The following is an 11,187-nucleotide window of genomic DNA, read 5'->3' on the forward strand; positions in this document are numbered from 1 at the left end:
TTTTGACTACTTTTTGTATGTTGTAAAGTTAGATAACAAAGATATATTAACATAAAACAAAAACATTTAATAGGGCCTCATTGATTAATTTTGCCTGGGGCCCCCACTCAATGTTGGTTCGCCTCTGCTTCTAGGGCGTCACTTCAGTTGTTAATGAGATTAGCCAGTTTAGCAACAATCTCGTCAGACTTCAAGTTTTCGGTACTGGTTTGGGAGAGCGTGGGGGTTTTTTGCTATTGGAGGCTTACTGGGTGTTATGGGAAGTGGGGGAAATTCTTCTTCGTTCCCCAGGTCGTGAATTCCGTCTTCATACTCATGGTCAGTGTTAACCGGCATGCTATCACTGTTCACTGTTTTGCTAACAGAATTTGGACGTTTCTGCGCAGATTTGTTTATTTTACATCGATTTTATAATGCAAATAATTACGCCGAAATGCTGTACACTTTTGCTAAAATCGATAGATCTTTCAAAGTTCTGTTTTATCCTACTTAAAGGTGGGGTAGGTAAGAATGATCTACAACACCTTTGTCCAAATTTGTTTAAACTTTCTTTATATGTCAATACATAATTAAAATTTAAGTACTCTGTAAAAGAGAGTATAAAAATCGAGTGACTCTAGACTTTTTAATGTGCAATAAACACCGCTCATTATTTTCGTTCGGGCCGAAACAAGTGATTGGCTTGGGTGACTGTCACTCTCTCTCGCTACCATGGCTACCACCGCTTTTGCTACAGGATCTGCCCACATGCGCGCACCCCAGTGTTGCCAAGTCGGGCTACTTCAACACTGTTGCCGCGGGCTGTTTGTCATGTCCGCGGGTTGAAGCGACCCCAATTATGTGATATTTTGCCCTGGGATTTGCGAATTTTAGCAGGCAGCCCTACCAAAAAGACACATATTTTACCCCCCAAACGCGTCCACTATTTTTACTGGAGAAACACGGTTGGGCTTGTTTTGGGATAGTTTTGAGTAGCAATTGGGCGGATTTTGTTGTGAAAACATGGCAACCCAGGCGCACCCGTTTGATTTGAGTTCAAGAGGCTGTATTTCTGCTGGAAAGGTAATCTTTCATTTTGATTATACATTTTTTTGGTTTATGTTTTCATGAAGCATGTCTCACTAGCACACGTAGCTGCCTAATATAGCTAACATAACATTACTTAGCATAAAGTTACAATGTTATACACTTAACGAACCATTAGTAGAGATGATAAATACTCATTATGCCTAGCTCAAGTTGATCGCTGTCGTGTTGAATTTCACAAAATGTAACTTTAGATAACAAAATGCATGTGTAAAAGCTAGTACACCGCATCCAGGAACTTTTTTTAGAACTAAGTTAGCTTCAGCTACTACCCTCTGTCTAAACTCTTTTACCATGTTCACCGGGAACTTTACCTGCACGTTTATTTCGGCCCTTGGTTTGTTTTTATATACTCTACCAATGTTAATGTTGATGTTTTTATCTTGTATCTGTGTGTGGACACTGTGCTGTGTCGTAGACACTGTGTTGTGTGTGTATTTTAAACTTTACCAGTATCGTTATTCTAGCTTGATAGTGATTACTAAAAGACATCTTATTTGTTTATATTCATAATGATAAAGTTAGATTTTTTATTACATGTGATTCTGACATGATGTCACTACATGCACTTCTTCTCCACTGGCCTCAGGTAAATAATGCGTCTTTCAGCTGAGCGGATTGTGGTCGGCGTAGCGCGTTCATGTGTTTTGGGGGCGTGGCTTTGGAAAGAGCCCAGAAGGGAGAAGGTGGAGTGAATGGAAATAATGAGCTGTCTTTAAAGGTCCCATGGCATGAAATTTTCATTTTATGAGGTTTTTCAACATTAATATGAGTTCCCCTAGCCTGAATATTGTCCCCAAGTGGATAGAAATGTTGATCGGTGTAAACCCGAGTTCTGGCTGTCTTTCTCTGCCTTTGAGAAAATGACAGGCCAGACTAGCCAATCCTGAAGTCTCCTGGTTTGACGTCCAAGCAGGAACGGTTACCTCCCTTTCCTCCACCCAGAGAATCTGACACGCCCATGCAAGCGCTCGAGAGATCATTGCTTGTGAACGAGTGAACGCTGGCAGTTTCTCAGTGTTTGGATGTACAAATGAAAACAGAAGTCTTTTTTCAGTTCCTTCTGATCTGTGATTTCTTATGTGTAGCTAATTATTTATTATTTGTGCACACGCTGCGGCTTCTCTCTCCCCCGACAGAACGGTGTTTTCGTGTTTTCTATCTTGTGAGTCAGTGTTTTTGTACGTCCTCGTCGCGTCTATCTGTTCTACAATGTGCATACAGTCGTTTCTGCTCAACATCAGCAGAGTAACATCTTTAGAGATAAACCTTACACACGCCGAGGCTCGGGCTGCACTGACCTCCAACCGGCCTCCAACATCCCCGACCCCCAGTACTGCATCTGGCCCACAGCAGAGGCACCAAACGCGGCGCGAGATTAAGCAGAAGGGGGGTAAGTGTGAGGGTATCTGGGCTAGGCTAGCCAGCTATCCCCACAATAAACTGGATTACATTCGATTACTGCTGTTGTGTCTTTGTTTGCGCTGTGTACTCAATGCGCGTCACTGACGCTTTCCATATGATAGGAACATATCTAAAAATAATGGTATTATCAACACTTACTCATAACTCGTTCATCTCGACAGCTGTAATGGTACTTTGCATGTGTTACAAAGTTGGTAATAATGATGAAGACGGACTCGGCGTGACTGGGACTCGTGTTTATTCAGAACTCTCAAATACAAACACAATAAACTGACAGCACTCTCATAACTCAGTAGTTACTATAAATAACTTTGTTAGCAATCGCTGAGCTCCGTCTCTGGTACATTAGTGATGTCCGGTTCGCGAACGATCTTTCTTTTGAACCGGTTCTTTTTAGTGAACCGAATCAGTTCACCAAATCGGACTGAATCGTTCTAAACGGTTCGCGTCTCCAGTCAGCGCTGATCCATAATTTACTAAAGTTACTAACTTTCTGACATGAGTGACAGCCCCTCTGACTAGAAATAGACTAATAACCTGAAGTATATGCTGTAACTAAAACAGTTCACTGAACTGAGACTGACAGAACCGATGTGAAGTGAACTCCGGTCCATCCATCTCTCTGGCAGCAGCTCGTGCCTCGTAGACCTCGTTAAACCACGCCCCCTCCGCTCATATCAAATGCAAAGATGTCAGCCAATCACAACAGTGGGCGTTTTTACTGAAGTCTCACAGCAGACACGCCTCTTGTAACAGGGCCTTCAGCCACAGGGCAAACAGCAGTATAGAAAAAATGCCTTTTATTTCTACATTATGACATTTTATGATGTAAAAATCATACAAACAATATAAGTACACCTCAGGAAACATTATAAAATAATAGAAAAATGCCATGCCATGGGACCTTTAAAACAGTTGTGAGAGGTCTACAGACACTCAATTTTTATACTTTCTTTTTCTGAGTACTTACATTTTAATTATGTATTGATATATAAAGAAAGTTTAAACAAATTTGGAAAAAAAGTACCTACCTACCCTACCTTTAACTGAGTTTGGTGCTGAGAGCTCGAAAATTCTGTCCGTTCACACCGCCATCTTGGTCGCCCCCCCGGAACCAGTGCGATGCTAACTGCTGGTTGGCCTAGGTGACGTCATACTTGCACCACTCTATTGCACGTTCTATGCTGACACGGCCATTACCGTAACTGAACTCCAGCTCCTTCCGGAGGCTTCCGCTCAACGATTGTAGGCTACACACTGTAAAGGCAGTAACGAGGACATCGATTTTATACCAATTCCAGCACGAGTCCGAATCGATGAAACATTGGAAGAATTAGTTATTCAACCCGAACCTTGAGCAGGACTTTTCTCAGTGATGCTACTCAGTTTGAGGTACATTATGAGATGTTTCCACTGTAATTCTTCACCATCAGCATTAACAAGTGTGTGTGTGTGTGTGTGTGTTTCTAATTTATTGAGGTGCACATGCGGGATCTGTATCAATAACAGCACATACAGTATGTTAGCCGAGCACTAATGTGAATGACTGATGTAACATTAAAGTTTGCAAAACAAATCTTGCTCCATCCTTTATCTTTACTCAAAGTAGAAAGAATGACAATCTGCATTAATAGACACAGTTTTAGGTAATAGTGGCCCACAGCTGATTTACAGTATTATTTCAGTAAGACAGTAATAACGTGAGTTAGTCGGTTAGCCAGATACCTACACAATATGAAACTCAATAAACACATTGTAGAGCACAGCATCTTCTCGACATGATGCTATCCAGTAGGGGTGTGCATTGGCACTGCCCTCACAATTCGATTCGATTACGATTCACCAGGTAACGATTCGATTCAATTCGATTCTACGATGCATTGCGATGCATCAAAATTCTACTGCACACAACAAGGCAAATTTTTAATCAGTCATCATGAGGGAAAACAAGCAGTCAGATATTGAACAACAGATTGTATTGGCTGCTATGTGTGTATTATCACTCTCCTGTATCTTTGACATAAATGTCATTAAATAAAATAAAATAGAATGGTACAGGGTATTGGATATGGCATTTTCAAACCTGAAAAAGAAAACATAAATCACTGCTTTCAGTGCTTTGAATGAGAAATGTTTTTCGTCTCTCTGCTTTAGAACCATTTGAAATTATATAGAGCAATAATAACCAACTAAGTTAACTTTTTCCAGCAGTGAACATAAGTGTTTTTTTTTTACACACAGTAAAAAGCTCTAAGACAGGGCACTTCATGAACTCCTGTGCAAATATTAATCCGTAATTACAGTGACACTATTGTAACAACAACCACCACCCAGGCACCAATACAAATATTCAGTGCAACACACACAGTAACGTTGACACTAGCGACTCGTCAATTCTCGTGCTTGATTGTGTGGCAGGCGCGTTAGCAGGGCGTAAGCAGCGCATATTTTTTTCGGCGCCCATGTTAACAGATTAGAGCATTCACATCGCACGCAGAGGCGGCGCGGCAGCAACGCATCGCAGGAGCAGAAGCAGCAGTGCCGCGATCGTTTCGGCGCCGAGTCTATTTTTGCTGCGCTGTTCACGCTGATTTAAAGCCACAGTGGATTGTTCTTGATCAAAACTGACCAGATTAACATGGAATATAACAAATTTCACCATAAAATCATGTAGTGAAGTGCCCGTGTGTTTCACAATCACCATATGACATCCAGAGCTGTTAAAAAAATTAAAAACACAACACTGCCAGCAGTTTTTGCCCAAACTTCAAAAGCCTGTTTAAATGATTAAAGCATATATTCACTTTAATGTTAACTTACATTTATCATGTGAACTACTTATATACAACAAGTTATATGCATGTGTGATTGGGACAGAGGGGAACGCGGTCGCATTTGCAGCATATGCTGCCCATCATAAATCAAAGCACGAGACAGACGGGGCTCGGAGGAGAAGACCGGAAAATGTTACATAATGTACAATATTTGTCTGTATTTGCAATATCTGCGCGAGACAAAAGCTGCCCGTGTGAATCCACAATGGGGGCGCGGGCTCCGGCTCTCCATACCCACCGCTCCGCGTGCGGTGTGAAGCCGGCGTCAGAATCCGAAATGTGCCCAGATGTCCGCTTTCCAAGCTTTGGGGGCGTTTTTAATTACCCGTCTATCGCGGTCATCTCCCTCCGCCTCAGCCATCTTGATTGTTGTTGTTATGACCTTGGAAGTAATTGAAACTTCACAACTTTATTGTCCAACTCAAGTCCAGAAAATAAACGGTGACATAATCGATTATGGCACTTTGCCGCATCGATGCTGAATCGTGCATGCCCCGCATTGCGATGCATCGCTGAATCGATTATTGTTGACACCACTACTATCCAGTATCCACAGGAATCAGCTGCAGTGTTTGAGGTGGTTCATGTTTTCCCTGGTGTCTGTGTGCGCAATAAGTGGACGGACAATATGCTAATGTTTCGTCTTGACGTCAGAACGAAACAACTTAGGACTCATTTAAAAAACGTTTCATTTAATTGACTCAGAGTCGACTCTTACTTTTGAGAGATAATACATTTATATACGGTGCACATTCATATTTTAAACTTTGCAGGATGTTTTTATTCATTTAGAACTATGTTACACACTACATGAAAGGTAATTTTCAAAAATCCATAATAGGGGCACTTTAATGTAGCGTAATGATTTTTATTTAATCATGCTCCTGCTGCACGCATCACAATATTACTATTGAGGCAGGTGATGTTGAGGGAGGAATACCGTAAAACTTCAAATAAAAGCCCGGGCTTCTATTTACCCAAATCGCCGAACTGCACCGGCTTGTATTTGAAACAGGCGTCTATAAGAGACAGGCCTTTAATTTAGTGTTGAGATGTTCAAGCATGACAGTAGGAGGTTACCACATTATATTACGTTTTATTTATAATTAATTCGAATGTGTTTAACAAATCATTTAATGTAAGAAATGTCTTAGATTATTGGCAGCACAAAAAACGAAACGATGTGACAGCAATGGGCAGAAATAGAACAATATAAATTACCGCTAAAATCCATTGAGCGTATGAACTTGTTGCCCGAAACACATCAACAAGAAAGAATGAAGACTACCCTGTAAAACAACTGCAATCATGTGATAGAAAATTACTCTATTCATCACTATCATCATCCCCGCGATTCTTGATTCAAGTTCATGGGCGAATTCCTCCTCCACTTCTCCCTCTCCAGCCTCCGCTAACTCTGCCTGCCTTGCTCGCACTAACAGCTCCGCCCAGATGCGCACGGCTCTCCCTCTTTGAAACAATGGATAATGTGGTCCTCGCTTCCATCAGAAGCTACTGGCAGGCCACATACCTAAGGATAACATCCCGAAGTTAATGAAATATATCTCCTCCTTCTCCCTCGCACACACAAACACACGCGCACGTCTGGGAGCAAGCATTAAAGGAATTTTTCAGCCGCTCCGTATCCAGCTTTACCCACGCTTGAAATTTGACAACTGTCAGCTTAAATGTCAAATTATACTTTTCTCCATGGTGGTATTGAGAGAATTAAGAAAAACTGAAGACTGAAAGTTCGTTAACCTCTTTGCCATAGTGATGAGACGTTCATGAACGGTTCCGTCTGTCACGTGAAATTTAATCAAAACATAGAACAGACGATCTGACGGGTTTGAGAAGATCAAATACAGCCCGATACTAAAAAACAGACCCGGCGTCTATTTGAGACCGGCCTTTATTTACCCAAACCTGTCGTCACACCAGGCGTTTAAAAGAGACAGGCGTCTATTTGGGACTCGGCTATTATTTGAATTTTTACGGTATGCAGTTTTAATCACAAATTACAATTCCTATTCATCAACAAGTGTAGCGACTGAGACAAATCAGACACAATTATTTGTACAATTAAACAAATAATCTTTAAAACTCACTCTGAAATCTATGGGCCCATCCTCCAAAAGACCCATAAGAGCAAGAAGAGGCCTCTGGTTAGAGGACACATGGGAACTGATAAGGTTTACAACCAGAAAGAATTTGCGGAGAGCTGTGACTCCCACTTAATTCTTTTGTTTATTTTATTTTATTTTTTTACAAATAAACCATCTTAAACCCATATAGCCTATATATAACCACTTGAGAAATATATAAACATATATCCATCACATGATTTTCCTTTTATAGGGTTCGGTCTATGTATTAATTCAATCTCTGTTGGATTTATGTTTCAGAATTGCATACTATGGTTAACGAAAATCATGTGTATGGCATGTTTGGTGTCTACGAAGTTGTAATTTAAAGATCTGAATGATTGTGTGTATGATATGTCAATAACTGTGCAACATATTAGTATTACAATAATCTTTAATAGTTCCTTCATCAGCAACCAATCTGCAAACGATCAGAAAAACGTTCTCTCCGAAAGCCTGGTGACTTTTCGCAGACCTTAAAGAGAGACGCACAGATCTGCCCTCTCTCTTCTGCTTCTTTCTACTGCTGCTCCTGCCTGGTTGATGGGTGTGGGAGGGACCCCACTGGGGCCCATGGGCGCCGGCAGGCCTCAACCACAGCCTGCTATGTCTTCACACTCCGCCCAGGAGAGAGGACTCTTCCAACAGAGTCAGACTGAAATTTCCTCATTCCAACTCGGAAGGAAATTGCAACTACGTCATCACTGCACTGAGAAACCGTGTGTGGGAAAGGAAACCCCCGAGCACACGGTCGTAGGCCGGCAGGCCCAACACCTCAAGCCATGTGCAACTTCCTCGACCTTGATGGAGTCGACATAACTGCAAGTGCATCATATTTCTTCAGTCAACACAGAAGAAATCGATTGCAACTTCAACACCATCGGACCGAACTATCAAGACTTTCTCCTGTGATTTCACATCGGACACTCGTCAACAGCTCAGGCTAAATGCAAGTAATGTACGATATACAAATCACTGTGTAGTTAGTAAAAGCTACAAACACCTTTGTTCAGGCAAGGGAACTTGTAATACTGATGGTTCTACCAGGTGTTTTCATAGCTTCATCCATCTGTTCTGACCCGGTTTTTCAACCACTTTAACCTTGCATCTTACTAATGCATGTGATTTGTGTGTCCTGTTTAGTATAGTCATGTTCGTGATTTAGTTAATAACGTTTGTGAACAATACATGTTTGGTTCTGACTCCCTGCCTGCAAAAATTGTCACTAGAATGATCAATATTGTTATGCACTTTAAGTGCTGTAAAAACAAAAGAATAATAATTTTTCTGTGGCCATGAAAAATATCCTTTTCATAGAATTAATTAATAATCAATACCAAGCGTTCACATGATGACCTGATTGATTGATTGTAATGTTAATGTAGCTACATCAAGTTAATCTCTGATTCAGTTAATTAACTGATTCAAATATACATAATTAATTATAATGAATAATCATAATGAGTTATGAATAATTATTAATATTTCCCCTCTGAGCTTATTCGCTAAAAAGGTGAGAACCAAACCTGTTATAAACCTAATGTTACATGCTTGATGTTATGGTGGGATGATTACATAACATTTAAGTGAGACAACTTTTACCAAGTGTGCAAACAGCAGAATCAATCAATGAAACAGAAGTTGAAACGCATGTATAGTTTATTAACAAAAATGATGGAAATAATTTATCTTCAATTTCTAAACTATGAAAATAATTTACAAAGGATAATGAAAGCAAAAATAAAAAAGGAAAAAAATAAATAAAAGGTGTCACCAAAGAAAAGAACAAAACCAAATAATTTATTAATGACCCAAATCCTGTGAACTATCTACCAAAAAGAAAGAGTGAAAGCGAAATCTTCGGCATATACAACGCCCTAAATAAACTACGCTAAATATAGACCGAAGTTACAGGGGATGGCGATCACTCTGAACATAAGAACTAACAAGGAAAATACTACATATAAATACTCATAATTACTGCACAAACACAAATCAACCGAATTAGAAAACAAACCCAAGCAATAACTTAAACAAGTAGTAAACCAAGTACCAGCTGAGTAACTAAAGCTGCGTTTCCACCGCAGGAACTTTCCCCAGGAACTAGGAACTTTGGGGTGGTACTCGGTGTGTTTCGACCGCAGGAACCAGGGTCTAAATGAAGTTCCGGGTAAATATTTCCCCCTCCAAACGGCCCTGCTCGCGAGGTAGCACTTTTTCAAAGATCTCGAACTTTCGAGGGTGGGACTTGGACGCTGAACATGCTGATTGGTTGAGCTCACGCAGCATTTTATTTCAACCGGCATTTTTAAAAGTCTTTTGCGAGGTTCGTTCTGCGTTCAGTAAATATCAGTCTTGCTCTTTCTGTCCGATGGAGCATGTTGTCTCAGCAATCGCACGGTCAATGTCTGTAATAGCTAATAATAACATACGTTGCCTTATAGCTTTACGAGCTTTCAGAATACACTTTAGTATCAGTGCCTTTTCCGCCTTTCAGTCTCTTTTCCGCAGTTTTGTTAATTACCTTTTTGGTAAACCAATACATAACTAGCAAAAGCAGCGCTGCTTGAATCTCCTCTATACTTGTTATTGTTGCAGACAGTATCGCACAAAAATGATTACTGTCCGTCGGTGACTGAGAGGAACAGTCGCGCGCAGTCCCACGTCTCTGGACTAATTTGCCTAATCTTCACGGTACTTTAGACCGCAGTGGCAACGCAGACAGTAGCAGGTCTGGGGGGGAAAAAAGTTCCTGTAAAAAAAAGTTCCTGGTACAAATTGTTCCGGGTAATCTCGGTGGAATCAAGGCTTAAGACATGGTCAAGGGGCAGATAGCAAGGAGCAAAGGCGAATGCCCTAGAATTTAATTATAACCTTGGCATAGTTGAATAACAAGTTCAGTACATGGATATCACATACTGTGAGTCTCAAACACCGTTGCGTCCTCCTTCATATGTAAATCTTGTGCGTGAAAAAAACCACAGGAAAAAAGGTGAATCTCAACATAACACAGACTGTTACGCAACAGTCGGGATCATTAATATGTACGCCCCCAGCATTTGCATGCTCAAGGCCAGGCGGAACTGCAGGTATTGTGATTCAAAGTGAAGCAGCTATCATTGTAAAATCATACGGTGACACCGTATTGAGGACACCGAAAATGTTTTTACAATGCTAAAAACAAAGTTGACTGCAGACGTTATGAGTTAACGTGTAAAGGATAGTTCACCCTGAAATGAAAATAAAGCCATTTTTTACTCACCCGGCTGTACAGGGAGTGCAGAATTATTAGGCACATTGATTTTCTGATCATATTTTTTTTCCAGGCACATTTGACCAATTCCAAACCACAGTAATCCTAATAACTACTATTGATTTAGTATTTAATAATGTATAAGTGATATATAATTGTTCATGAAGGCTGGAAATGAAAATCACCTTATATTCAGGTGTGCAGAATTATTAGGCATGTTTTCTTTTACAGATAAATTGAGCCAAAAAAGAGATTTAACTCCGACTGAAAAGTCAAAAAGTATTAAATGCCCATGAGAAGGATGCAATACTAATGCAATACTAGACACTGCAGTTAAGGCATGACCATTGGACAGTGAAATGCTCGTTGGGTCAGCAGGATCTGACAAAAACAGGTGGTGAAGAAAAGACACCTGTTAACTGCAAAAGAATTAAGAATTAAGGTG

Source organism: Gobio gobio (genome assembly GCF_949357685.1).
Source record: "Gobio gobio genome assembly, chromosome: 19".
Classification (NCBI taxonomy): domain Eukaryota; kingdom Metazoa; phylum Chordata; class Actinopteri; order Cypriniformes; family Gobionidae; genus Gobio; species Gobio gobio.